Below are 26,711 nucleotides of genomic sequence, written 5' to 3'. Positions count from 1 at the left end.
GGAAAATGATGGTAATTATTAAATCTTTGCTGGGGAGATTGGGAGGGGGAAGGAGTTTTCACTTTACTAAGTTTGGGGGAAAATGACTTTAGTGTTTTGAAAACAAAATGATATACATCTTCATATAGATGATCCAAACAATTATTTTTTAAAAATAAAATTGGTTGAGCATAATTCTAGAAATGTCATGATAGATAGACCAATATACTTACAGATGGAAAGAAGTAATTTTATAAAAACTGGATCATATGATAAGTATTTGTCAAAAATGCATTAAGTTTAATTTTAAGGAACTGCTGAATTTCAAACAAATGCTTCTTTGCTCTCTCACTATGAGAAAAACAATTGGTTTCTAAAAGACCCCTAGAACAGTAGAAAGGGGGGGAAAGTAGAATAAACAATGAATAGGTTAGAATGACAGCATTGTTTCAGTTGCATGTTGGAACTTGTCACGGTTCCTGTTAATTTGCTGCTACAAAAGATGATGAAATGAGTGCGCCCACCCTCCGTTCCCCTGGGTCTCACCTACCCACCAGGTTTTAGTAGCTGCATTATTACTTGTTCATTTTAAAGCTGTGTAATATCTACGATGCGTTCTGCAGCAAAAATTCCCAGAACAGCTTAGTCCTGACTCTACGTTAAATATAAGCACTGTTTGCCAGGAGTTAATATTCCATAACTTTTCCGTTCTTGAGTTGCTTATTTGGATTCATCATTTGATTAGCAGGGCTTTGCACCAGCAGCTCATGGATGCTGTAGCTCCTAAGTCTGCTTGTGTTTGAGAGTGTCTACATGTTGCCTTTGCTTTTGGAAAGCACTGTGATTGACTGCATGAAAAGAATCGGTAATGCTTTCCTTTTCCTTGACAATCTTGTAGGTCTCCAGCCATGGGAGTGTTCTAGTGGGGAAGGAGGAAGCCAGCACGAATATCTCCCTTATAAGAACACTACTGTGGCCAGGGACACTTATGCAATTCCCATAAGGTTCTTTGTCATTATATGAACTGCATTACACACACACACACACACACACACAACTGCCTAGCAGCACATTGTAAAGGCTGTATAATATAACGATTATTATCCTTGTTTTCTTTATTCCTGAAATCTAGTATTAAATAACATCGGTGGGTTATGTCTGTTGATCGCTCAGCCTTGACTTTCCCTGAAACATGAAATCTATTTCATATACAGATTCAGGACTATTTTTATGTCAGGTAAGCTTTAAGAAAAAATCTTTGAATGTTTTAACGTGTGTTCCCTTCTTTTATTATAATTATCCCTGTTCTTGTCTATTTTCATTTTGTACAAATCTTTAAGCCTATCTACCATGTCCTTGGCAGTATCCTCTTCAGTGGTTATTCTTTTTTGTTCTAGTATGTTTTACATTTCTTCTAGTATGACTTTTAATTCATTTTAATTACTTCGTTAATTTGAAGGAATTATGCATATAATAAATGCACATAATAAAACCAAACTCAATTAATTCCAAGGTATATATAGAAAAAGTTAAGTTTCTCTCTCATTGTAGACACCCAGACCCTCAGTCTGTCATTTCCAGATTAAGTGTATTTTTCCAGAATGGAAGAATGGAAACAAATGGCAGTATCATCTACACAAGAAAAAGCGTATTATAACAATTAAAAATTGTTTTCATGTAATTACCTGTAATTTATTGCTTTTCATGGTTGCATAATTTTTTGGATACAAATACTTTAATTTACTTATGAACATGTAGTTTTTTTCACTTTTCTACTTCTCATATTTTATTTTTAAATTGATATTTATTATGACCTTTTTTTTGCACACAGTGCAAGAATATCTATAATAAAATTTTAGCAGTAGAATACTATGCTATATTATCACTAGTAGGGGAGGAAGGTCCTACTGGCCTGTAGTACGCAGGACACACCCCATAACAAATAATTATCTGGTCCAAATGTCAGTGGTTCTGCAGCTGAGAAACCCTGCACTGTAGGACATAAACTATTACCACATGTGTCTTCAATGCAAGTTGTAGCAGGGAAATACCCAGTAAAATCAGACTGTCCCAAGGAAAACCACTGACTGGTTAGGAATAAAGGGTCTATAAAAAGCATAGAACAACATAGCGATAATGCATAATTTAGGGGAAAAATGAGGACCAAAACATTAATAAAGGGAAGTCATAAATGCATTAAAATATTAAGGAATAGAAATAGCATAGCAGTAGCTGAATAATAGTATAAGCACCAGGCATTAAGATATAATAATAAGAAGAACAAAACTATAATAACTAAAATGTATTAGGTTGAGCCATAGGAAAACATCATTTTGTAGTTTACAAAATAGTTGAATATTGACAATTTGACGTAAGTTAATCTATTAATGATTGCTTACTCTTTGATATAGAGTGGTTTGATATCGGACTCGTTCTTTAACACAGTCTGATGAGGTAATTCTCAGGATACAGATGGACGTCTGTGCTCTGAAGTTTAATCCTCTCATCCAAGATCAAAGAGAAAATAAGTGCACAGCCAGAACTGAGCCCTGGTTTATCTGTTGTCAAACCCACATTCTTCACTGTGAAGCTAATATTTGCACAAAGTAAAGAAATAAAAAAAGAGATAAATGAAATTAAAAAGATGTGAGAAGAAGAAGACAGACCACAGAGAGCTAACGTGTAAACAGTGGGTGCCTGTAACGTCAGGAACAGAACAAGTGGAAGAGAAGGGCAAGCACGTTCAGAAGGACCAGAGAAAAAACCATGCTCAAGCGAAGAATTTCATCTGCTGCTTGAAAGGCCACGTCGTATTCCTGGAAAATTTTAGTAACAAAAAGTTTTGTCTTACTAGAAATATTTAACTCCAAGGATTGAGAAAGAACACCACAAGCTTTCAGGCAGAAAAAAAAGGCACATGGCCTAAAAGAGGAAAAACGCAGAACAACATGGAACTTAGACTTGTCCTCAACACAGCTCTATCCCAGAAGCAAATTTCACGGTAGCTTTAGGAGAACATGAAAGTCCTAATGTTTGTACCCAGTGAAGTTGTTCTTCATGTATAAATTCAACAAAAAATCATAATAAAAAAGTCATTGAATCCCTTCTGAAAAAACTAGTAAGCCGTGTTTGACATGATTGCAAATAAAGACTTCAGACAAAGGGAAGGTATTATGACAGGGCTGGCGGTGAGCACTGACATGTGGAACTAAGAGTAAACAGCTTGATAATTCTATGTATTCAATGCTGTAAAGTCAACCATTTGAAGGAAGGCATTGGGAAGTAAAATTTTTAAAATGTTATCTAATATAGAGAAACTAAAATTCCTGGGTTTATCAATAAAAGGAAGAAGAAGTACCAACGTCAAATCATCTAGTCTTTCCTCCACTGTTTTGATATAGAACTTTGGTAGAATTATTTCATTTTAAAATTTTGTTCCTGAAGTTGAAAAGAAAATGTAATGCTATCTATCCATATTATTATAAAATTAGCCACTATGAGAAGTAAGGACAAATTATATAGCTCTGAAACTATCACACGCTGAAAAAACACTGAACAGAAAACAAAGGATACAAAAGAAAGAAATAGAAAGTATTTCATCTTGACCAAAAAGAATGAGGAGCACTGATAACTTAATATGTGAAAACCTATTAACATAATTCACTCTGTTGACAGATTTATGAAGAAACCATACGGTCATCTCAGTAGATGCAGGAAAAAAAATTCAGTTAAATTTAATACTCATATGTGATCAAATAACTCTTAGTAAACTAATAAGCAAACAATCTTAACTTGATAAAAAAAAAAAAGCTCAACAAAATTAGACATTATCCCATTTGGGTGGTGAAACACTAGAAGCATTATTTTGTTCTTTGAACAAAAAATTTGTCATTACCATTGTTCTAATTGATAAATATTATATTAAAATTCTGGAAAGTATCAATCAAAGAAAATAATCACCCCTTAAAAAATTCCAAATGAAATAAAGTATACAGAGAGAAAAATCAGAAAGAAACACAGATATTTCCAGCAACAACGAATTAGAAAATGTAATTATAAAGGTTTCTGCCAACCATAAAGCAGAACTTACAAGTATCTGGGAATAAATCTAACATGATGCAAGTATGATTTTTATTGAGAAAATTATAACACAATTTAAAAATGACTAAATAAGAAATTTGTTCTGGATTTACAAGTTGGAAGCCAACCTTGAAACAATATCAAGTCCCTCGGAATTAACTTCTGATGAAGTCCATACAATTCTAGTCAAAACCCTGCAGGGTTGTTAATAAAACTTGACATTAGTCTTTATCATAAAATCCCTATGAAAGGGTAAAGGTCTAAGGATAGTGAAGCTATGTCCTAAAGAAGGATGTTGGCCCGGGAGACTGCCTGACCATTTATCCCGGCTTTATAAGATTACAGTAATTAGAACAGGATGACATCAACACACGAGATAAACAGAGACCAAGGATACAGCTTTGAGGGCTTAGAAGCTGGTCCATGTATATTTAGGTTAAAAAGTAAAGCTTTAAGCTTTGTGGGAGAAAGAACAGGGCAATCGCCAATACTGGTAAAGATGTGAAGGAAAGATGACTTTTCTGCCCTGTGTTTAGGGGTTGGGGAAGGAGGAGGGGGACATGTAAATGGGACAATTTATTGGAAGACCGTTTATCTCTTCTGGTGAAGCTGATGATGGCAATACCCTGTACTGCTATATTTTACTAATTCAGGAGATAGTCCACAGAAAATCTCACATAGCAGGACATTTATTAAAGGATGATTTGTAAAAAGGAATATTAGAAAAAAACCCAAAATGTCCATACCTGGGAAAATGGATAAATTTTGCCATATTTATAGAATGCTACACAGTAATTCTTCTGAAAATTTAAGTCTTAATATGTCTACATGGAGAACAGGATGAGGACAGAAATTTCAACTGTATGAATGACAGCAATCCTTGAGAAGAAATAATATTCAAAGCAAAAACTGCAAATAGAGTTGAATGATGTAACCAATATGTTGACAACTGGCACCTGCATTCCTCTTGGGGAGAAATTTGTCTCTGTTTAGGGAGAAAGGACTTCATCAACTCAGATTCACAAGGGAGAATCCAGATATTATATTCTGGAGTAAAAGATACCTGAAAGAGGGTACCCCATGTTATTGAACTCTGATTAATTTAGGACCATGAGACCATAGAAAATGTTTACTTAAAAGCTGAATATTCTAGTTCAAAGATGTTAATGTTTGTAAATTTTACAAGTATCATGTATTACCTTTGTAATTAAAAAATAATTATTAAGAAGTTTCACCTATACTGAGAATCAAAAAAATGCAAATTACAACAACGAAACACCATTTTATACAAACTACATTGTCAAAGATTTAATTAAAATGACAAGGCCCCTTATTGACGAGTGTTCAGGGAAGTCAGCACTGCTTTACTCTGGCAGAATGTGAAGCAGTACAGATTATCTAGAGCACATCTGAATGCTGGAAAACAGACCCTCTAAATTATAATTCTACTTTAAGTAAATTATCCTCAGCTAAGATCAGAGATGTGCAAAAATGTTTACATACAAGGAAGTATGTTGTTTCTTAAGTTGTAAAAGTAAAATATAGGGAATTTCTGTATGATCAATGATAGTAATGTATTTAAATAAACCATCTACATCATGATGGAATACTACTCAAATGTTCAAATAAGTTTTTCAAAAAAGATTCAGTTTTGTGGGAAGGTGTTTGGGATATATTGTTAAGCTTAAAAAGTGAATTTCAAAACAGTATTATAGTTTATCTCCTATTTTTTGTATATGACTAAATATACAAGCATATAGAGGGAACGTAGGGAAAGAGGGAAAAAGAGAGAGAGAGAGAAAAGAAATGTCTAGAAGAAAACAGATCTAAATGTTAAATGCACTCACTTTGGTTCTGGATGTTTAGCATAGTTTCCATAATTTCCCATCTTTGTAAATGTACATACATTACTTTGATAGTGATTTTAAAATGCGAGGCAAAATATATGAGGAGAGGGTGGAGAGCAACCTCTGCAGACGCCTCGCCCACTCTGGGGAGCCCCATCCAGCTTGTGGAGCCAGAGCAGCCCAGGCTTCAGGTCACGTGACCTGTGGCCAACAGAATCAGACTCCTTCTGGTCCGGTTTCTTTTCATTGACTCTGGTGCCAGATGGCCAAAGTAATTTAGAATTCACCCCTCTGAATCCAGCCTTTGTACTGCACAGCAATTTGGAAGAACTGAAGAAAAGAAAATGTTTTTGTAGGATATATATGCGTGTGTGTGTATATATATGTGTGCAAACAAATAAAGGAATCAGAAACATTGCTGGGTCCCACAATTGACAACCTCATCTCCGTGAACACATATGGCCCAGATAAGTAGCTGTGCAAATGCATCACGTGATGTTCAGATTCTTCTTGACGGGCAGTAAGGAGTAAATTAGAATCCCACCAGGGCTTGAACTACAAATGAACTACTGGGGAGGAATACCATTTTTGTTGTGAAAATAAAGGTACTAATTTGATAAGGAGATTAAGGGAGTGGATTGAGGGGAAGGGAGGTTTCCTTGTTAAAAATTTACCGTTGTTAATGGAATTCATTAATCGCTCCCATCTGCTCTTTCTGGCTATGAAAACAGTAAACCAAGAAGGAAAATTATGGAGGTCTTAACACCTCCAGGATGTCCTTATACTTTTTAAGGAATATGGACATTTAGCCTTTGTATTTCAGCAAAGACAAAGGCTTATTAAAATACAAAGTTGAGTATATATTTGTCTAAAGAGTTAGGCAAACGCTATCCCAGTAACTGAGGACGGCACACTCAGAGTGTTTCTGGAAATAAAGTGAGCACGGTGCAGGGACCTCAAGCCCGGGAAGAGGCTGAGGCATTCCTGCTCACCTGTTCAGCATAACCTTTCTCCAGTTAGCGAGCTGACAGCAGGTTTGCTGCTGATAATATTTTTATTTCCTAACTCTCCTGGCCATCCGTCCAGTTACATGTGATGTCTTCCGTAGCTACTCTGGGATTCCTGGAGTCATAGTAATTTCCTAAAAGATAGTCTATTTTTTCAGGAAATCCAGGAGAGGAAGGACTAATTTATTTGAAGTTATAAATACACATTGTAAAAATATCAGATAAGGAAACATTTTAGTAGGTAAAAAAAAGTTTCTTGTTTCAGCACATCTCAGCACCTGCTCTGTGCCTCGGCTAGGTCCTGTGGTTAGAGAGACTCACAGACAGATTCTCCGCCTCCGCTCTCAGGAATTTAGTGTCAGGCCTCTCCAGGAGGGCAATTCAGTACGGGAAGTGTTTAGAGTAGTCATGGGTACGAAATGCTCTTGGAGCTCATTAATTCTGCCCTCAGGTGTTAGGGACATGATAGTTATTACAGGTATTAACAAACATTCTCCTTCTCCAGAGCGCATGGGCGGGGCTGCGCTTCTCTGCTCCCATGTAGGCTGGGTGTGGCCGTGGACCCTGCCTTGTCATGGCGATCAAGGTAGCTCCTCCTTCAATCAGGGTTCCTGAGAGATTGAGATAGACAGTGTCACTACTGACAATGCTGGACACGTAACAGGAGGGGAAAAACAAGCTGTCGTTGTGTACACCACTGAGATTTGGGGGCTGTTTGTGCTGATGAAACGGGGAGCGACTTGAAGAGTTTAACCCGGTATGGAAGTGCAGGAAAAGTAGGAGCGGGGAGAGCAGAGACTCAAAGATGCAAAGACCTTTTCCTTTGCCTCTACTGCTCCTCCTCCTGCCCTTGCCTGCTCCGTGTCTCCTCGCCTTTTTCCGGATTACTGGCCCAGCGTGGTGTGTTGACCACAGCCCCCTCTCTCCTACCGCACCGACCTACCCAGCTAGATGTGAATGCATGTGCCCTAAAAGGCACATACAAATTTATTCATGGCACTGTTCATAGTATTAACAGCTAGAGACCTACATGTCCGCTGTCCATAGTATCTGCTTCCCAAATATACAACATAGAGTTCCTGCAGAGTATTTTCTCAGGTGAATAAAATGAGATGAGGACTTGTTATTTGGTACCCTGGGCAAGCTTCCACGATGTAGGTTAAGGGCTAGGTATCTACCTAGACAGACAAAGCCATCCTTACAGACAAAGCCATCCACCTTCAGAGCTGTAGAGTCCTCTTAACTACTTATGTCCATTCCAAATTATGTGTACAGGAAAATGTGGAAGCAATTTTGAAAGTCAAATATAGCTAGTAGCATAGAGGAATACGTTTCAGTACACACAAACACAAACACACCAACACGCAATGGGAAACCATATTGCAATGAAAAGAGATAAACCACTGATTATGCAGCAGCATGGATGTATATCACAAACATAATACTGACAAGGAGAAATAAGTCACAAAAAGGCATGTAGGTTCCGTTTGTACAAAGTTTAAAATAGGCCAAAGAAAACCCAAAACCAAGCAACAACAAAAAACCCTATGATGTAAGAAGCCAGGACAGCAGCTCCAGTGGGGAGAGGAAGGGAGTGGTGACTGAGAAGGGCACGGGAAGGGCTTTTCTGAGGCCAACAATGTTGTACTTTTTGATCCGGCGTGGTGGGTAAATGTGTGCATTCACTGTGTGAAAACTCATCAAGCTATATACTTCTGATTTGTTTACTAAGTTTTATACCATAATTTTCTTAACATTAATTCTTCAAAGGAATTTTCAACTTGAAATAGACAATTTATTCCAATTAGCCTTGCACTAAAACTATTGTTAAGCTTTCCTTTAGCTGCGTATTGTCTTTTGCTTTGCACTAGATCTACGAATTTGCACATGAAATGAGCCGCCCTCATTGGTAAGTCTCCAGCAGATGCCCGTCTGGCTGTGCAGGCTCTACCTGTGAGGTGGCAGCAGTTCCTCAGAATGCAAGGAGGAGATGATGTGGCCAGTCAGGTAGGCAAGAAGGGGCAGCAAGCTGGTTTTCAGAAGCCAGGGCTCCCTCCCAAGCTCTTCTCATTGGTTCTGAGAACCTCCACAGAGCACCTAATATTCCTGAGTTATCTCAATATCCTCCTCTACACATCAGAGTCCCCATGTATCACAGTGAATCTGTGTGAAGATCACATAACTGAGTGTGCATGTGGGCACTTTGAAAGCCACAGACATCTACACAAATGGGCATGTTCAAAATCCGGCTCCAGAGAGAGGTGGCTCCTGGACTCTGTGCTTCTGCTCCTCCCATCACACTTGAACTTCAGCACCTGCTCCTGTCTTTAACAAGCATGTCTCCAGAGCACAGTCCACAGCATAGAGTTGGGCACCCAGGGGAAGGAGCGGGCATGGGCATCAGAAGGCCATCCCGTGCTGGTTGCTATGGTGACATTCAAATTCTCCCGTCAGCAATTTTCGACCAGGTGTTCAAATGGAGGGTCCTGTATCTGTTTCCCAAATATGCAGCGTAAATGTTTTGGATAGTATTTTCTTAGGTGAAGAAAATGAGGTGAGTACTTGTTATTTGGTACCCCAGGCAAGTTATCACTACATAAGTTATAGGGCTAGATAGAGTCCTTGCAGATGTAGCCATCAACCTTCAGACCTGGAGATTCCTCTTATTTATTTACGTCAGTTCGAAATTATGTGTACAGGAAAATGGGGAAACAATTTTGAGAGGCAAACATCGCCTGTGATTCTACACCTCACACAAGTGACCATGTTCAGGTTCTATGTACCCTCCAGGATTTACCCACTCTCTGCAGATTTTATGCTAGTAACTAGTGTGCACAGGGAATTTTACGTCTGATGTTTTATAAAACACTATATTATATAGAATTCTATTATGGTCATATGTGATAAAGTTCATAATTATTCTAAACACATTGGGAGAAGAGCATTGTAAGAGTCTTAAGAGGAGGTTTGAAGATAACTACAAATAGATCACCTAAGCCCATGTTAAAGAACTTCAGTCTCCTCCCTGAAAACCTCCGACGGAGGCAACCAAGACGTCCTTCAGCAGATGAGTGAATAAATAAACTGTGGCACGATCAGGCAATGGAATACTATTCCACTGGAAAAGAAAATGAGCTTTCAAGCCATTTAGAGATGAGGCACGTTACTCAGTGAAATAAGCAAGTCTGAAAATACTACAGACTGTGTGATTCCAATTATGTGACATTCTGGCAAAGGTGAAACCATGGAGACAGGAAAAAGACCAGTGGCTTTCAAAGGTTTGCGGGGGAAGGAGGGATGAATAGATGGAGCACACAGGAGGTTTAGGGCAGTGAAAATACTCTGTATGATACTATCACGGTGGACACCTGCTATGCTACATTTGTCTAAACTCGTAGAATGTACAACACCAAGAATGAGCCGTAGTGTGCACTGTGGACTGGGGCGATAGTAAGGTGTTAGGTTCATTGATTGTAACAAGTGTCCCACTCTGGCAGGGGGTTTCATAGCAGGGGAGATGTGTGTGTGTGTGTGTGTGTGTGTGTGTGTGTGTGTGTAGGGGGACAGGGTAACAAGAAATCTCTGTACTTTCTGCCCAATATTGTCTCGAACCTAAACTGTTTCAAAAAATAAAATCTATTAGCGAACAGATGAGCAAAACCTTCTGTGGCTCTGCTTTGCTCTAGAATAAGACCAGACTTCTAGGCCAGATGGTGCCTCCAGCCCCCTCCCCAGGTGCAGTTCCTCACTCTGCCTTAGCTGGGACCCTGTGGCTCTTTGTTGGCTCACAGAAAGCTCCAGCGTCCTCGTCCTGTCCCTGTACATTCCTCAAACCTCACCTCCAGTGTCACTGTCACCAGGAGGAGGCGCTCTTGACTCCCACCCACGCAGGCTCAAGAACGGGCTCCGGGTGCGCTCACAGGAACGGGGATTTCCTTTCCTGCTGATGGGATATGGCTTGGCTCTTTGTCCCCTCCAAATGTCATGCTGAAATGTGATCCCCAATGTTGGAGGTGGCGCCTGGTAGGAGGTGTTGGATCACGGGGGCAGAACCCTCATGAAGGGCTTGGGCCATCTCCGTGGTGATAAATGAGGTCTCACTCTATCAGTTCACATGAGAGTTGGTTGTTTAAAAGGAGGCTGGTGGCCGGGCACAGTGGCTCAATCCTGTAACCCCAGCACTTTGGGAGGCCAAGGTGGGTGGATCACGAGGTCAGGAGATCAAGACCATCCTGGCTAACATGGTGAAACCCCATCTCTACTAAAAATTCAAAAAATTAGCTGGGTGTGGTGGCGGACGCCTGTAGTCCCAGCTACTCAGGAGGCTGAGGCAGGAGAATGGTGTGAACCCGGGAGGCGGAGCTTGAGGTGAGCAGAGATTGCACTTCAGCCTGGGCGACAGAGCGAGACTCTGTCAAAAAAAAAAAAAAAAGAAAGGAAGCTGGTACCTCCCTCCCTCTCTCTCTCTCTCTCTGTCTTTTTTTTCTTTTTTTTTTTTTTTTTTTTTTTTTTTTTTTTTTTTTGAGATGCAGTGTTACTCGGTTGCCCAGGCTTGAGTGCATGATCTTGGCTCACTGCAGCTCAGCTCACTCCAGCTCCCGGGTTCCAGTGCTTCTCCTGCCTCAGCCTCCCAGGTGGCTGGGATTATAGGCATGTGCCACCACACTCAGCTAATTTTTGTGTTTTTAGTAGAGACGGGGTTTTGCCATTTTGGCCAGGCTGGCCTCGAACTCCTGACCTCATGTGAGCTGCTGGCCTTGGACTCCCAAAGTGCTGAGATTACAGGTGTGAGCCACTGCACCCAGCCTTCCCTCTGTCTCTTGATCCTGCTTTGGCCAAGTGATATGCTGGCTCCTCCTTCACCTTCCACCATGATTGGAAGCTTCCTGAGGCCTCGCCAGGAGGAGACGCTGGCGCCATGCTTCCTATACAGCCCGCAGAGCTGTGGGCCAAGTAAATCTCTTTTCTTCATAAATTACGCAGTCTCAGGTGTTCCTTTATTGTAGTGCAAATGAACTACTATAGTGCATCACCATGGGTAACTCCATAGTTATCTGTGTGATCATCCACACATGATGAGGATGTGCTGTCCACTGGTAGACAGATGGTAAACTGCAGGGCTTGAATCCCTAACACGTTGCTCAGTTCCAATAGACATTCAATACAAGTTGACAGAATTGCACAGTCAGCTCGCTATCCCTAATATGAGAAGAATTTTTTGTATGTATGGTTTCCTTCCAGTCTTTGTCCATATGCATATCAAAATTGTACAAACTTGAAATTAATGTGGTCATCATTTTATGTTAAAGTGCCCTTTTAAAAGAAAATCCCCATGAGTGTACATAGTTCATCACCTGATTTCTTCCCATCAATCAGTGGAAAGCTTGCTGAGTGAGGTCAAGCTCTTCAAAAATCACAAGGCACGCTGCTGGCCAAGCTGATGGCTGGTTTGGCAGGACAGGAGGGAGAGGCCACAGGACACTGCTTGGTCCCCACATGTGCCCAGAGCACACTCTGCCTGCTCTGTGAATACCTACACCCATTCTTTCTGTCGGGAGAGTTACAGGAGGGCTGAGGTTCATTCCTTGTCCCTGTGGCCCTTCCATCTCAGATGCCATTGGCACAGTGTCTGCGGACCAGCTGATTTCACTTAATTTCATTCAAGCAAAGCAAAAGCCACAGTATTTCTTTAGCTGAACATGATAACAAGCCATAAATTGTACACGTCACCCGCTCATCCAATGGATCCTTTAATAGTTGCTTGGAGGAGAACTTGAATTGGAGGGTGGCCCCCTTTGTGGATAAAATGGTATGGAAAACAAACACTGTTCAAGTATGTATAAGCTTGAAACGGGTGAACGTAGAGATCTTGTGTACAGAGCCTGGAGATACCCCATGCGAATGGTGGGCAAGCGCTGGCTGAAGCCTCCACTCTTTGGAGGACATCTCTTCTCCCCTCCCCTGGAGGACTTCTCTTCTCCCTCCCCTGGAGGACATCTCTTCTCCCTCCCCTGGAGGACTTCTCTTCTCCCTCCCCTGGAGGACTTCTCTTCTCCCTCCCCTGGAGGACTTCTCTTCTCCCTCCCCTGGAGGACTTCTCTTCTCCCTCCCCTGGAGGACATCTCTTCTCCCCTCCCCTGGAGGACTTCTCTTCTCCCTCCCCTGGAGGACTTCTCTTCTCCCTCCCCTGGAGGACATCTCTTCTCCCCTCCCCTGGAGGACTTCTCTTCTCCCTCCCCTGGAGGACTTCTCTTCTCCCTCCCCTGGAGGACTTCTCTTCTCCCTCCCCTGGAGGACATCTCTTCTCCCCTCCCCTGGAGGACTTCTCTTCTCCCTCCCCTGGAGGACATCTCTTCTCCCTCCCCTGGAGGACATCTCTTCTCCCTCCCCTGGAGGACATCTCTTCTCCCCTCCCCTGGAGGACTTCTCTTCTCCCACCCCTGGAGGACTTCTCTTCTCCCTCCCCTGGAGGACTTCTCTTCTCCCTCCCCTGGAGGACATCTCTTCTCCCCTCCCCTGGAGGACTTCTCTTCTCCCCTCCCCTGGAGGACTTCTCTTCTCCCTCCCCTGGAGGACATCTCTTCTCCCTCCCCTGGAGGACATCTCTTCTCCCTCCCCTGGAGGACTTCTCTTCTCCCTCCCCTGGAGGACTTCTCTTCTCCCTCCCCTGGAGGACTTCTCTTCTCCCTCCCCTGGAGGACATCTGTTCTCCCCTCCCCTGAAGGACATCTCTTCTCCCCTCCCTTGGGCTCTGCTGCTCCCTCCTGAGTTGTTCTCTGCTCTGCTTCCCTCCCTCCCTTCCTCATCCCCACTCTCTTATGAAGACCAGATACAGAGAGATGCTAGCAAGAGGTGCAACCTGCTGTTTATCTGCCTGTCGTCTTCCTCGGTATCTTTGGACCGACCTGGAAATCCAGGACACTGCTCTAGGGACCCAAGAGAAGCACGTGTGGTCTCCACAATAAACTTGCTAACAGAAGGAAAAAGAGCCTTGACACACGTGGGGGCATGTGAAACAGAAGCTGACGTCGATCCCAGCATGTCTGGAGGAAAATCCATTTGGCGTCAGGCTGAGAGGCTCGCGGACAGGTAAGGACTTTCCGCTCAGGATTGCGGAACTGTGTGTTTCTGCTCTCACAGTCCGGCTTCAACTTGTTTTTCACGGCCCTCATCATTTCAGCAGCAGGATTGTTCTTTGCCTTCTAAAGTGCCCTTGTTTCTGTTCCCCTCAGGGACGAGCATAATTAATAAATCAGACCTTTGTCCTGTGCAGATGACGTGCCGTGGTGTTAGGTCCTCCCCAGACGTGCCGACCTGAAGCCCAGGAACCCCAAGCATCAGCGGAGCCAAACGAAAATGAAAAACAAACAAACAAAAAAACAGCAAAGCATGCAAGTGTGGGCCAGGCTTGAGCACTCAACACCAGATCATGGATTTAATGACTATTTCCCCAGGACACGGCAGACTGTTGGACTCGGATACATTGACTGGTTGTTTTGGCCTTACACAGACAGTCTTGAATATCAGATTCAGTTTGTGTAATCAACCGAATGGCTGCGTCACCTCTCCTTCCCTCTCCACAATGCCTTTTCTTCTCCCAGTTCTTCACTCCATTCCAAGTGGGAGGGGGTAATGGCCAGAACACTAGCTTTGGCGTCAGAAGGTCTTGTGTGCACACCAGCTGGATGATTTGCCAACGCCGTGACCCTGGGTAAGGCTCACCTCCCAGGAGCCCCATCTTTCTTTGCAAGGTGGAGACCGTGTCTACCTTGGTTGCCACATAGAGTCATTAGGGGATGGGAGTGTGGGGCCCTAAGGGAGCAGCCTGAGAAACATAAATTACTATTCAGTAAGACTTGCAAAAGAATTTCTTCAATTTCTATTTTCTCCCCATTCTCTATACCTCAAATTAGAACTCTTTTTAGGTAAGAGGCCAAGTCTTGTTCATTTTTGTCCCTGGCACGTGGGTAGATATTCTGTAAATATTTACTGAGTTCACTCATCAGCTCAATAAATTCATTGAAAACCACCCTTTGCTTGACAAGAAAACAAACATCCCAAGTTCCAACTACCCCAGTGCTTTTCACTGCTAGGTGTTTGTATTTTCTTCTTTGTTGATTTGCTTACTTGCTTCTCACTCTTCCACCCCAATTAGATTGTAAAGTTGATAGAAAAGCCCCTGGGGCCAGGCACAGAGGCTCATGCCTGTAATCCCAGCACTTTGGGAGGCCGAGGTGGGCAGATCACGAGGTCAAGAGATTGAGACCATTCTGGCCAACATGGTGAAACCCCATCTCCACTAAAAATATAAAGATTTGGGTGTGGTGGCAGGCGCCTGTAGTCCCAGCTACAAGGGAGGCTGAGGCGGGAGAATAGCTTGAACCCAGGAGGCGGAGCATGCAGTGAGCCGAGATCCCGCCACTGCACTCCAGCCTGGGCCACAGTGCGAGACTCTGTCTCAAAAAAAGAAAAAAGAAAAAAGAAAAGTTTGTGGAACAGAGTGGGCACCCCATCAAGACTGCTCCAGTCAGCGAACTGGCCAAGGTGTTCTTTTTCAATTCACAATTTTGGAACAGAAATAAACGGCTTTGCAAATGCCTGTAGAGAAAACACGCAGCCCTGGTCTGTCAGTCTAAGCTCAATACTGATGTCTAAGTTTTGGGGGCAAGGAGACGGTCTTGCCTGGAATACAGCAAGCGATCTGTCATGTGTGTTCCTAAACTCAGGAAAGAACCACTGGCATTTCTATCAATTGTCCACCTGATCCCTTCTTTACATGAATTTGCCTTAGAAAAGTCTTCACCAGACATAAACTGGCATTTAACAAAAAAGAGGGAAAATGAAAACAATAAGATATCATTTCTTACTGCCTGGAAAGGCCACGGATGAGCTGAGTGTGAGGCAAATAGAAGGAAATCAGAAGGCTCACAGCTGACAAGGGTGTTAATTGGAATAAAGTCCTGGAGGGCGATTTGACAATTTGTAGCAAAATCCATTTAAAGTGGCATACATCGGGACCCAGAGTTCCTCCTTTTAGACCTTTACTCCAAGAATTTGGCAAATACGAACAAAAATTTTGTGAGAGGATTATGACTCCTGGTTAAAAGAGGAGCGTGTACGCTAAGTAGTAATGAGCTGGTATGAGCTGACATCATCCTTTGTAAGAACTGCATTTTGTATCTGGGTGCAGTGTCTCATGCCTCTAATTCCAGCACTTTGGGAGGCTGAGGCCAGCGGATCACCTGAGGTCAGGAGTTCAAGACCAGCCTGGCTAATATGGCGAAATCCCGTCTCTACTACAAATACAAAAATTAGCTGGGCATTGCAGCGCACACTTGTATTCCCAGCGACTCAGGAGGCTGAGGCCGGAGAGTTGCCTGAACCCGGGAGGCAGAGGTTGCAGTGAGCCAAGATCATGCCACTGCACTCCAGCCTGGGTGACAGAGTGAGACTCCGTCTCAAAAAACAAACCAAACTGAAACAGAAACAAAAACAAAAAAAAACTGTATTTTGGACAGTTGCATTCTGTTGAATAGTCTTCCAGAGTTTCCCTAACAGTGATTTGCTCTAGACTATTGTATTGTAGATAATACAATGCTCTAGACTATTAGATTGTAGATAATAGTTTCCTTTGTTTATCTACAGTTTTTGTATTTTCTATAGTAAACATCTATTACAGGCAAAATAAAAGTTAAGCGTATGAAAGGGGCTGGATCTTTTAGGACCCAAAGTTACCCTTTGCCACAGGCACTATTGACAAACTCTATATTAATCAGAACATGCTCTGAATGACTGTAGGATACAGGATTGGCAGATCTTAAACAAAGAATATTAAATATTTACATGAGGCCAGTGGGGAGGTGCATGCATGGTGGGGAAGCCTGCGGCCAGCAGGGGCGTTTTATGCTCGCATAGAATGTGGAGGAGGGAAATTGTTTAGGAAGACGGTGGAGAGGTGGGGCGGGGGGATAAGGGGAAGAAATATTTTATTCAGAAGGGGATTTGCATTTGAAGATTAGGATGGAGCTTGTTTATTGTAAGGACTTCCTAAGGTTTTACTGAATCCTGCTGTTTCCTTTTTAGAATGGAGATAACTCTGGGCCTGACTTTCCTGATTCCTCCCTTGACATCCTCAAAGCTCTGGCCGGGCGTGATGGCTCACTCCTGTCATCTCAGCATTTTGGGAAGCTAAGCTGGGTGGATCACCTGAGTTCGGGAATTCGAGACTGGCCTGACCAACATGGTGAAACCTCGTCTTTACTAAAAATACAAAAATTAGCTTGGCATAGTGGCGGGAGCCTGTAATCCTAGCTACTCGGGAGAGTGAAGGAGGAGAATTGCTTGAACCTGGGAGGCAGAGGTTGCGGTGAGCCGAGACTGCACCACTGCACTCCAGCCTGGGCAACAGAGTGAGATTCCGTTTCAGAACAAGCAAACAAAATATCCTCAAAGCTCTGAAGTGAGCAGCCCGGTGGGAGCTGTGCAGCCCACACTGTGCCATGCTCTGTGCCATGCTGGTCAGTCACAGCACTTCGGCTGGCTTAGATGTATAGTCTGAGGGTACTAAGAAATTAGATATACAGGACAGTGTTTCAAAATACCATCCACTTCAAAAAACCCCAAAGCATCAGTAATACTTCTTTTCAGTTTAAAAGTCATCTTCTTATCAAAAACGTCTTGCATGTGATGACTGGAGCATAATAGATGCATAAAACATACATGTGGAATGAATACATGAATGAGAGTGTGATGAATGAAGGCAGTTTAAGAGAATTATCAGTGTTTTGCAGACGGTTCTCTTCTGTCCATGAAAGTATACAGTGGGTCGTTACACTGTGGCCTCTGAAAATCAGACCTACATTTTTTGAGTTCCTACACTGTCTGAGGCCCCGTCTGTGGTTACTTTCTCAGTAGAAATGAGAACACACGTGTTGGATACCTGGACATGGAGATGGTGTGTTTTGGGATTAATGTTAACATGGTGTGAACCACAGTCTCAAGGACTAGAGAAGCCAGTGTGGCTGTAGAGGCTGAGAAGATTTTGTAAAAGAGGTGAACTGGAGGTGGCCTCATAGGATTGCAGGATTTGTGGAGACACCAGGAGGAAGAAGAAACCCAGGGATGGGGTGGAGTGACCACAGGTGACCACAATCATCGGGTGAGAGGAGCAGAGCTGGGTCAGGGTGTGTGCCGCGACACGGGAGTGAGACACGCCACGGCCTTTATTTTTCTAGGTCGGATCAAGCTCTTGGAGCCCTGGAGTTGGTGAGAAATGGAGCCTGGCCACGCATTCTCGTGTTCCCACCCTCCCTAAGGTTGGCTCCAGATGGCCAAGGTCTATCATAGCCATGGCTCTGGTGCTTTTGTCCGAGACTGGCCAGTCCAGCCAAGGAGTGTGGCCGCCTTCCTTCCAGCCGCACAGCAGCTGCCCTTCAGCCACCTCTCCAGCATGACTCCGCACAGCCCACTGCGGTGGGCCTCGGTGCTCCTCTGTGTCCACTTCCAGACATGCTGCAGCTGTCAGAGCCTCCGCCGAAGACACAGAGGACTGCTTTCCCCTGCTCCCACGGGCTCACTCAGCCTTTGCCTCTCTATCCTTCCCTTCCCCTTGAGTGGCAGGGATCCTTTCCATCCGGGCTTCTGTGCATTTGCTGCTGAATCCTCCTGGAAAGGTTTTGCTTCTTCTCCTTGCCTTGCAGTTGATCACGTCCCCCTTGGAAGCTCTCTCTGGACCCACTGTCCCACACGTCCCCTCGTGCCCTCATGAGATCAGATGCCTGCCCACCCAGTTCCCGTCTGTTCCTTTGCCACGTGGATGACCCCAAGATCAGGAATTGTGGATGATTCGGCCCTGATTGTATCCCGAGCACCAAGCCCGGAGTCAGGAATGGAGGAGCAACTCTGCACCGTTTCTTAGATAATTAGCAGTACTTACAGCAAAGAGCAGTGGAGAGGAGGAAATAAGATACCCTCAGCCAGGGACGTGGGGGACGAGTCAGAACCCAGAGATGCTCCCAGGGAAGAGATGGTGCTGCCAGCAGCTCATGTTAATTGAGCCTTCTCTGAAGCTACGCGTTCCTCCAGATACTTGAACCCTCCCTCCGCCAGGCAGGTCCCACCCTTGTCCTCCCTGTGCAGTTTAGGGAGCAGACACTGGCAGAAGCTTAGTCACAGCCCAAGGCTCCCATCCTGTGAGTGGCCCTGTGCCCGTCCATCTCCCAATCCCACCCTAGACAAGGCTGTGGGGACCTGCATGGGGTGCTGGTGGCAGCTGGAGAGCAGAGCAGGGCATGGGGGAGGAGGAACGCCTCACACAGGGAGTAGGTAGTGCGGGCGGCTGCAGGCAGCTGTGGGGCCCCTCCAGTCTTGGCTTCTGATTCCCCCAGGAGGAGGAGTCTATGCTCAATGTATGGCAGGATGGGGCAGGCATGGGCAGGAGATTTGAGGGAGATGAGGTGGATGATCGCAATCATAGCTAGTGCTTACACAGGGAGTGACTGCAGGCCCTGTTTGCCCAAAACCATCCTGTCCGCACCTGTCATCTCAGGGTGACTGCAGGAGTCCCCTCTCGCCTCCTCACCCCTGGTTTGCATGCTGGGTGCTGGGCCCTGCTCACAGCACTTCACATGCACGTTCCATGTCACCTTGCTCATCCACTCTGAGCCACTGGTGCAAGGGCCTGTGTGGAGCGGGAAGGGTGGATGAGCCGTGTTGAGGACTCTCTCGAGGTTGTAGACCTTGGATGTGTAGTGGCCCCAGAGTGACCACAGCCCATAGTGGAAGGCTCAGCACCACTTGGTCTACAGGGTGGAATCGGGGGAGGCTGAAGGGACCCCAAGGCAGGCTGCAAGCCCAGCAGGATGAGGACTTAGAAAGCAAAGGAAAAGAGGAATTTAGAGATATCTCAAGCCCTGCCCTCTCCTGCCCTCTGGCTGAGTAGATGCTGGTCAAACCGGCTGCAAGATGGATCCACAACAGAACCACCATTTATAGCATCTTTCCTGTTTTCAGATTATCTGTGGCTTTGATAAAATTAACAAGGTGGGGATTTGTTGGCAGCTCTGAGTTCCTGTCTCCCATGTGCTGTGGCAAAGGCCGATCATAGCACATGTTGCAGATAGTTTTGTTTAACCCACAGTGAAGACAGTTTATATATATATATATACACACACACACACACACACACACACACACACACACACATATATTCCCCCCACCCCAAAGAACGACGACTTTGACAAGGATGAGGTTGAACAAACATTTATTTATCGCTTGTTTTCATAGGGCAGATGGAGAAGCAGTTTTATGCTCAGGGAAAAGAACTGATTTTAAAAGCTTATGTATTGGGATATTGTTACCAAGTCCCACTCAATGCTGTGTTATTAACCAGATGGTAAATGTCTCATTTAAATGTCCTTTATTGAACATCTGGGGAACCGGTTTCTGAGCCATGTTTTTGCTCATTGCTCACCGCGATGGGGGTGATTCTGTTGGGATGGATGTTGTTGCTGTTAACCTGCAAGTGTTCCCGGTTCAGACCCCGTCCTGTGGTTTAATCCATGTCCGCAGGATGACAATGAGTTGCCATTTATGAGTAATGTAATTGCAGATTTTGGAGGCCCCAGCATTCCTTTCAATGTTTATAGTTTCTGGAAAAGAAGAAAATTTGTTCTGTAGATGTTGCATATTCATGTTACACATTGCAACTGCATTGCACGTGTGCAGCCCCGCTGAGGAGCATGGGCTATTTAGTTACGGCCACCGCTGAAGATCGGTGCCACTGATAGATGGCAAGTGACAGCAGGCAGGGGAGAGCGTGATTTTATGTGATTCTTTGAATTTTCTCATATCATTTGCAGCAAAATATAAAATCCTGACTACCAAATTTAAAAAGGGAAACAGGCAGGGCACGGTGGCTCACGCCTGTAATTCCAGTATTTTGGGAGGCTGAGGTGGGCAGATCATTGAGATCAGGAGTTCAAAACCAGTCTGGTCAATACAGTGAAACCCCATCTCTACTAAAAATATAAAAATTAGCTGAGTGTGGTGGTGCACACCTGTAATCCCAGTTACTTGGGAGGCTGAGGCAGGAGAATCACTTAAACCTGTGAAGCGAAGTGGAGGTTGCAGTGAGCCAAGATTGCACCTTTGCACTCCAGCCTGGGTGTTGCAGTGAGATTCCGTCTCAAAAAAACAAACAAAACAAAACAAACAAACAAACAAAAACCAGTTCTTGTTAAGATAAGAATATTGTTAGTTGTGGAAAGAGAAATGCTCTCCTTTACCTATTTCTCTGTTGAGGGCAGCCTGAGCATGCGACTGTCCTGTGACACACCTTCGTTTAGGATGCTGTGCCCGGCCCCGGGCTCCCCACTTTCCCACGGTGGAATCCACATGTGCATTTTGTAGTCATCTCTTTTACTCACAATTTTCCCTCTAGATGCAAATGTGTCTCCATGAGGAAGAGCAAGGCTCCTGCAGAAAGGAGATCAGATGGATTGGGGATCCCACAGAGAGAACCTTTTGCCTGACATGAGCACCCTTGGGAGAGACCCCTCCACACAAATCTTCCTTGCAAGGAAACACTCCTGCCTCACTTTCTTCAACCCAGCCATGACCCCCTTTCCTGGTGAGAAACTGTAGGAAGAGTTGGATCTCTGGCGTGTGTGTGTGTGTGTGTGTGTGTGTGTGTGTGTGTGTGTGTGTGGTCTGATAAGAACTCTGTAGCCTCTTCCTTCCCGGGTCAGCTCCTCACTGTGTCCCCAGATGAGGCTTTAACCCATGAGTGCCCTGATGGCGCTGCTGCCCCCTGGCCCTGCTCACCTGGCCCCTTCCCAGTCTCTCTCTCCGGAGGAACAGGGTTACACCAGGGTGACAGCATCTGCCTGTCCTCCTTCTGCAGTGGTTCAGCCGCAGATGTCGACTGCACACCGCAGCCAAAAACGATTCTGCAAGGACTACAGCCTCCCGCGAAACTGAGGCTTAATGATGCAGAACTCCACGTTTCCTGCCCTCAACTTGTCATCATTTTCCTTCCCAGAACCCCCAGCACCCCTGACACCGACCTGGATCTCTACCCCAGAAACTCAAAACCCATTTTTGCCACACTGTCACACTCGCTCTCCTTCACTCCCCTAACCCAGGTCCCCGTTTCTCTGCACCTGTGTTCACCACCGAGAATCCCTCCCGTTAAGTTGCCTCCTCCATTCCGCCTTCTCCCGACCCCGTTGGCCCATGCGTCTTTGAACTTTTGCAGAATTTGCATCTGTAACAAATTACTTGCTATTTAATTATGTTCTGTCATATTATTCCTGTTGAACTTGGCCAAGAACCACGCACTCCTTGAAGGCAGAAACCGTCTTTGTTGTTCCGTGTCCTGATTCAACCCAATAGCCCCAGAGCACGTCTGCAGGAAAGGCCTTCCAAGCTCAGGTCATCAGGCTCCTCCCAACTGCACTCTTTTACTTCTGTTTTTCCAAGTCGATCTTTTTTTTTTTTTTTTAAACTTACATGAAATCATTATGAAAAGAACTTTTTATCACCTCCAGAAATGGAACACTGTATCATTTGCCATCAGTAGAAGTTGGCTGTAAAAGCAAATTCCATGTAAACAGAACGATGCTTTTGTGTTCTGCTTCCTCAGTGTGAGACCTGCTCTTTCTCCCTTGGTCATGGAGACTCCAAGTTCTAAAGACATACTAGGAACAGACTACAGCTTTCGTTGTATCCAGAAGAAGAGAGACAGAAAAAACAAAACCACCGGAAAAGTGAACAACGTCCTCACGCTGTGATTGGCAGTTGTTGAATCCAGTGAACGGGCACCACCAAAGATCACTCTCAGCCCACACCTCAGGACCCTCTGGCACAGACTCCAAACACCACCACTTACTGTGTGAGCTCCAAGTAACAAGTTCTGAAGATTATCTTTTTTAACTCACTCTGGGGTGAGCTCTCTAAGGAAGAACCCATTATTATCCTACTTTCCAGATGAGGAAACCGAGCATAGCAGGAGAAAGAAGCTTGACCACATCCACACAGTAGTAAGTGGCTAAGTCAGGACCCAGTGAGGATAAACAGTCATCCTAAGTTTTATAAGATAGAAATTTAATCACAGGGACCTTGTAGATGGTAGAAGAGCCAAAAAGTCAGACAAGGGACACTGAGGCAACCCTGGTGTCCACAGCATCAGGAAGTGGCTACCAGCTCTTGGATGCACAAGGAAGGAGGCAATTGTCAGAGCCCATCAGACTTACTGGAGGGAAGCTAGAACCAGGCTGGGTCTCTGTGGCTGAAGCTGGCTTGTAGAAGGAAAGAGCCTCCAGGCAAGACAGCCCAACAAAGAGAGGCAAGAAGCCCACCCAGACTCCTGTACACACCCGTGTCCCTCCAGGCTTCCCATTGGTCCAACCCAGTCAGAAGCCAGGGACACAGGAACCCAGGGCTCATAGCCTGCAGAGGCCAGACCCCCATGATACAGGGCAGAGCAGGGATGGATGGGAGGAGGGGGATGCTCTGAGACCACCAGGCACAGGCTCACGCAGGTGGTCTCATTCTGGGATCTTTTCACTCACATAAGCCATGTTGTAGTTGACTATTGGATTTTATGAGATGAGAGTTCATGTGTGTTCTTCCTCATTCCAAGAAGAGGTGGGCTCTTCCTACTTCCTAGCTACCTGGAGCTACCTGGTGATTTCTTCTAACATCTACGAAGTCCCTGTAAGTAAATTTTCTGTTTTAAAACTGTTTAACGTTGTCTGAAGACAATTTTTCCTCCACTCTTTGAAGCCCATTGAAAAGGTAGTGCAAAGTGTCCCGGAGTGAGAGAGGTGAAGGGGAAGTGGAATTGTGTTTCTTAGATTGAGAACAGATCTAAGGTTCACGGAGCCTGTGGGCAGGGGTTACATGCATGTCGCTCCCTGTCTGCATCCCCAGGAGGAGGCCAGGCCTCCTCAGGGCCCGTGAGTACATTTAAAAGGCTGAGGCCCCGGCATCAGATAGTCTGTCTTGTCCAAGACTCCCAGCTCCACAGGAGCATAGGGCAGAAAGCTGCCAGACCACACACATAGTGGTGGAATGTCCGAGGCCCTTCTCCTGAGGTCCTGAGGTGGAAGAGGAAGCCTCAGAAGATGGGGAAGCGCCAGTAGCCATGAGGTTCAGTCCTCTCCTGCCTGGTGGGTGGGACCTATGGAGTCAGAGTCAGGCTAATTTGAAGAAAATGAAGATGGGTTATTTCTCACCCATCTGATCATGGGGGCTGAAATTCTTAACTGGCGGTAATGTGGAAAATGTGGGGATGACATGAGGTCAGTCCCCCAATCTTTGCCAACCTGAGGGGCTTGTTTGAGTCTTGATGGCTGGAGATTGATGGGTGTGAGTTCATGGACCACTTATGAGACCCTGAGCCGAAAGCAGACCACCACCTTGGCCAGGTGTGTGCACAATGCAAAACAAGACAGTGGCCCATCCCATACGACTCCTCCTACCCAGGGCAGGACTGCAGCCGAGGGAGTGGTAGGTGAGGAGCAGAAGAGGTGGGGCCTTGACGTGACCACAGGAGGCGGTGGGTGAGCAGGACCAAAGTCTCATTACCCTGAGAGCACAAGTAATAAAGTCCTTGTGATCTCCCCTGCCTAGGGAAGGGCTGCATACTTGAGATCAGTTGGATGGTTAAAAATTGAAGAAGGACTTTTCTCTTCTTTCTTTTGACAACCAACTGTAGGCTGCAGACAGGTCCCATGTCTGTTTCTTTTGTTATTCAGTTCAGCAAGCCAAGAAAACATGAGTTTCTTGCCCTGAAAATCCAAGCTGTACCATTTCCAAAGAAGCAGTCGTCAGAAAAGAATAGGGTCTCTTAGGAGTTTAATTCCAGGGCCCAGAGCAAAGAAACATGCTGTCAGCTTCCACCTTGTTGAATAAACGCCTTCTGAGTCAGACTACTTTTCCATGGAAACCAACCGCTTTCCGAATTTCCTGCAAGGGTCTTGGCCGTGAACCTCAGTAGCACTTATCTCAGAAGGTGGCCCAGGTACCAGGACAGGGCCCTTGAATTCCTGAGGGTGGTGATGAGCACACAGTGCTGCTGGTCCCCTGTCACTTTCTGTCTGTCTGTCTGAGTTCCTCCTCTGTATGTGCCACTGTGACCTGCCCTAACAGGCTTACCCAGCCCTGGGTTACCCCACCTTGGAGAAATAGAAGGAATTTGGGGGATGATTCTTATGAGTTGGGCAATGATGGAGAGTGGCGGGGGCCCTTGACATTGTATCTCCTGGAGTGATGTTCTTAGACTCCAGAATGGAAGTGAAACACTCAGCAATGAGCAGAAACCACCCACGTTTTGATTTGAAGATGGTCCATCTCATTTGACAGCACTCCTCTGACCCACTGGGCAATTTCTTGGAAATGTCCCAATTCTTGGGAACTCTGGGTAATTGTGCTGACAAAGCTGACGCAAAGAAATTAAGGGGAATCCCAGGCCTGTACAGGAAAACAGGATAGTGTTGCTGACCTCTTACAAGGACCAGTCGTTATAAGGACACGGTTGTACGTGGAGGCTCTGGAATTGCCCTTGTAGTGTCTGTGAACCTTCATCTGCCTTAAGACTCTTGAATAAAGTTTGTCCTTTGCACTTTTAAAACCGATAAGGGCTTTCGTCGCTGGGAAAAGGAAAGCCAATTTGTTGGGGAAGAATTATTCAGAACTGTCTCCCAGGCCTCGAAGGATAAAGGAAGAGCATTTGCAATTTGAACAGAAGGCACTGAAAGGCCGCCTTTTAGACTCTGAGATGTGAGAGGTTGATGCACTCTCAGTCTGCCTTCCATTTGCATTTTAACTGCCGGGCAAAGCCATTGTGAACAGGAAGGGCCCCGCCCCTGCACACACTGGCCAGGCAGCTGGACACTCTGCCCCATTGTTGGCAGGTGTTTCTGAAGGGCGCCGTGAGTTCAATGCTCTTGTTTCAGTTTCTTTTGGTATGTTAACATCTCCTCCTTGTGAAAGAATTTGGTCTATTATTTGACTCATGCAAATAGAGAAATAGAATTCCAAACCATTAGCCTACTTATTAAATATTTATAATAAGTAGCTGGGATGAAAATACCTGTTCTATAGGTATGTCACATGGGGACAGATAAACCAAGACCTGCAAATACTTTTATATACTCCATATAAAAGGCCCCACAAATGGTATCGAGGGATGGTAGAAATTGCTATTTATGTTCTGCACATTGAGGACCATTGAAGCCAATCTCCAGTGATGCTCAGCTGTCATGAGTCAGCTCACAGAATCCCACTTGAAAGACTGAGAACTGTAGAAAGAGGTTTCAGTAAAGCACACGGACTTCCCATCCAGAAAATCCCATTTCATCAACAATTGTCTTGTACAGAATCACAGAAAAGAAGTGTTAAGAAAAGGATACCCACAACTTAGAAGTAAGGCAAAAAAAAAGTATTGTGCCCTCTTTCAATGTCACACTAAGCAGCGTCTAACAATCTAACAAGTCCATGTAAGGTGCACCTGAAGCTCTAAAATAATTATTTTAAATTTTTATTTAATGCTTACAATTGACGTGGCAAACAATGTAGAGGAAGGATACATTGCAAATTGTTTCTGTCCAGTAGAAAACTTAATGAAGCCCCAATGTTATGAATTATTTTTGACCCATGGGGCATTGCCAGTCTTGTTTCTAACTTTGCCGTCTTGTAACTGCCCCATGGGTCCACCTTGCCTGCTGCCTCGACGGAGCCAATTTACCAAGACAGGGGAATTGCAATGGAGAAAGAGTAGTTCACACACAGCTGG

General features: G+C 44.7%; 1 protein-coding gene across 1 annotated transcript in view; it reads left to right on the top strand.

The window, feature by feature from the left end:
* COPS8 (COP9 signalosome subunit 8) overlaps positions 1-26,711 on the top strand; it is a 439,461-nt gene that overhangs the window by 225,246 nt on the left and 187,504 nt on the right. The window lies entirely within an intron of this gene.

Source organism: Macaca thibetana, chromosome 12 (genome assembly GCF_024542745.1).
Source record: "Macaca thibetana thibetana isolate TM-01 chromosome 12, ASM2454274v1, whole genome shotgun sequence".
Taxonomy (NCBI): domain Eukaryota; kingdom Metazoa; phylum Chordata; class Mammalia; order Primates; family Cercopithecidae; genus Macaca; species Macaca thibetana.
The sequence above is the reverse complement of the archived record's forward strand: the minus strand, read 5'-3'. Positions and strand labels throughout refer to the sequence as shown.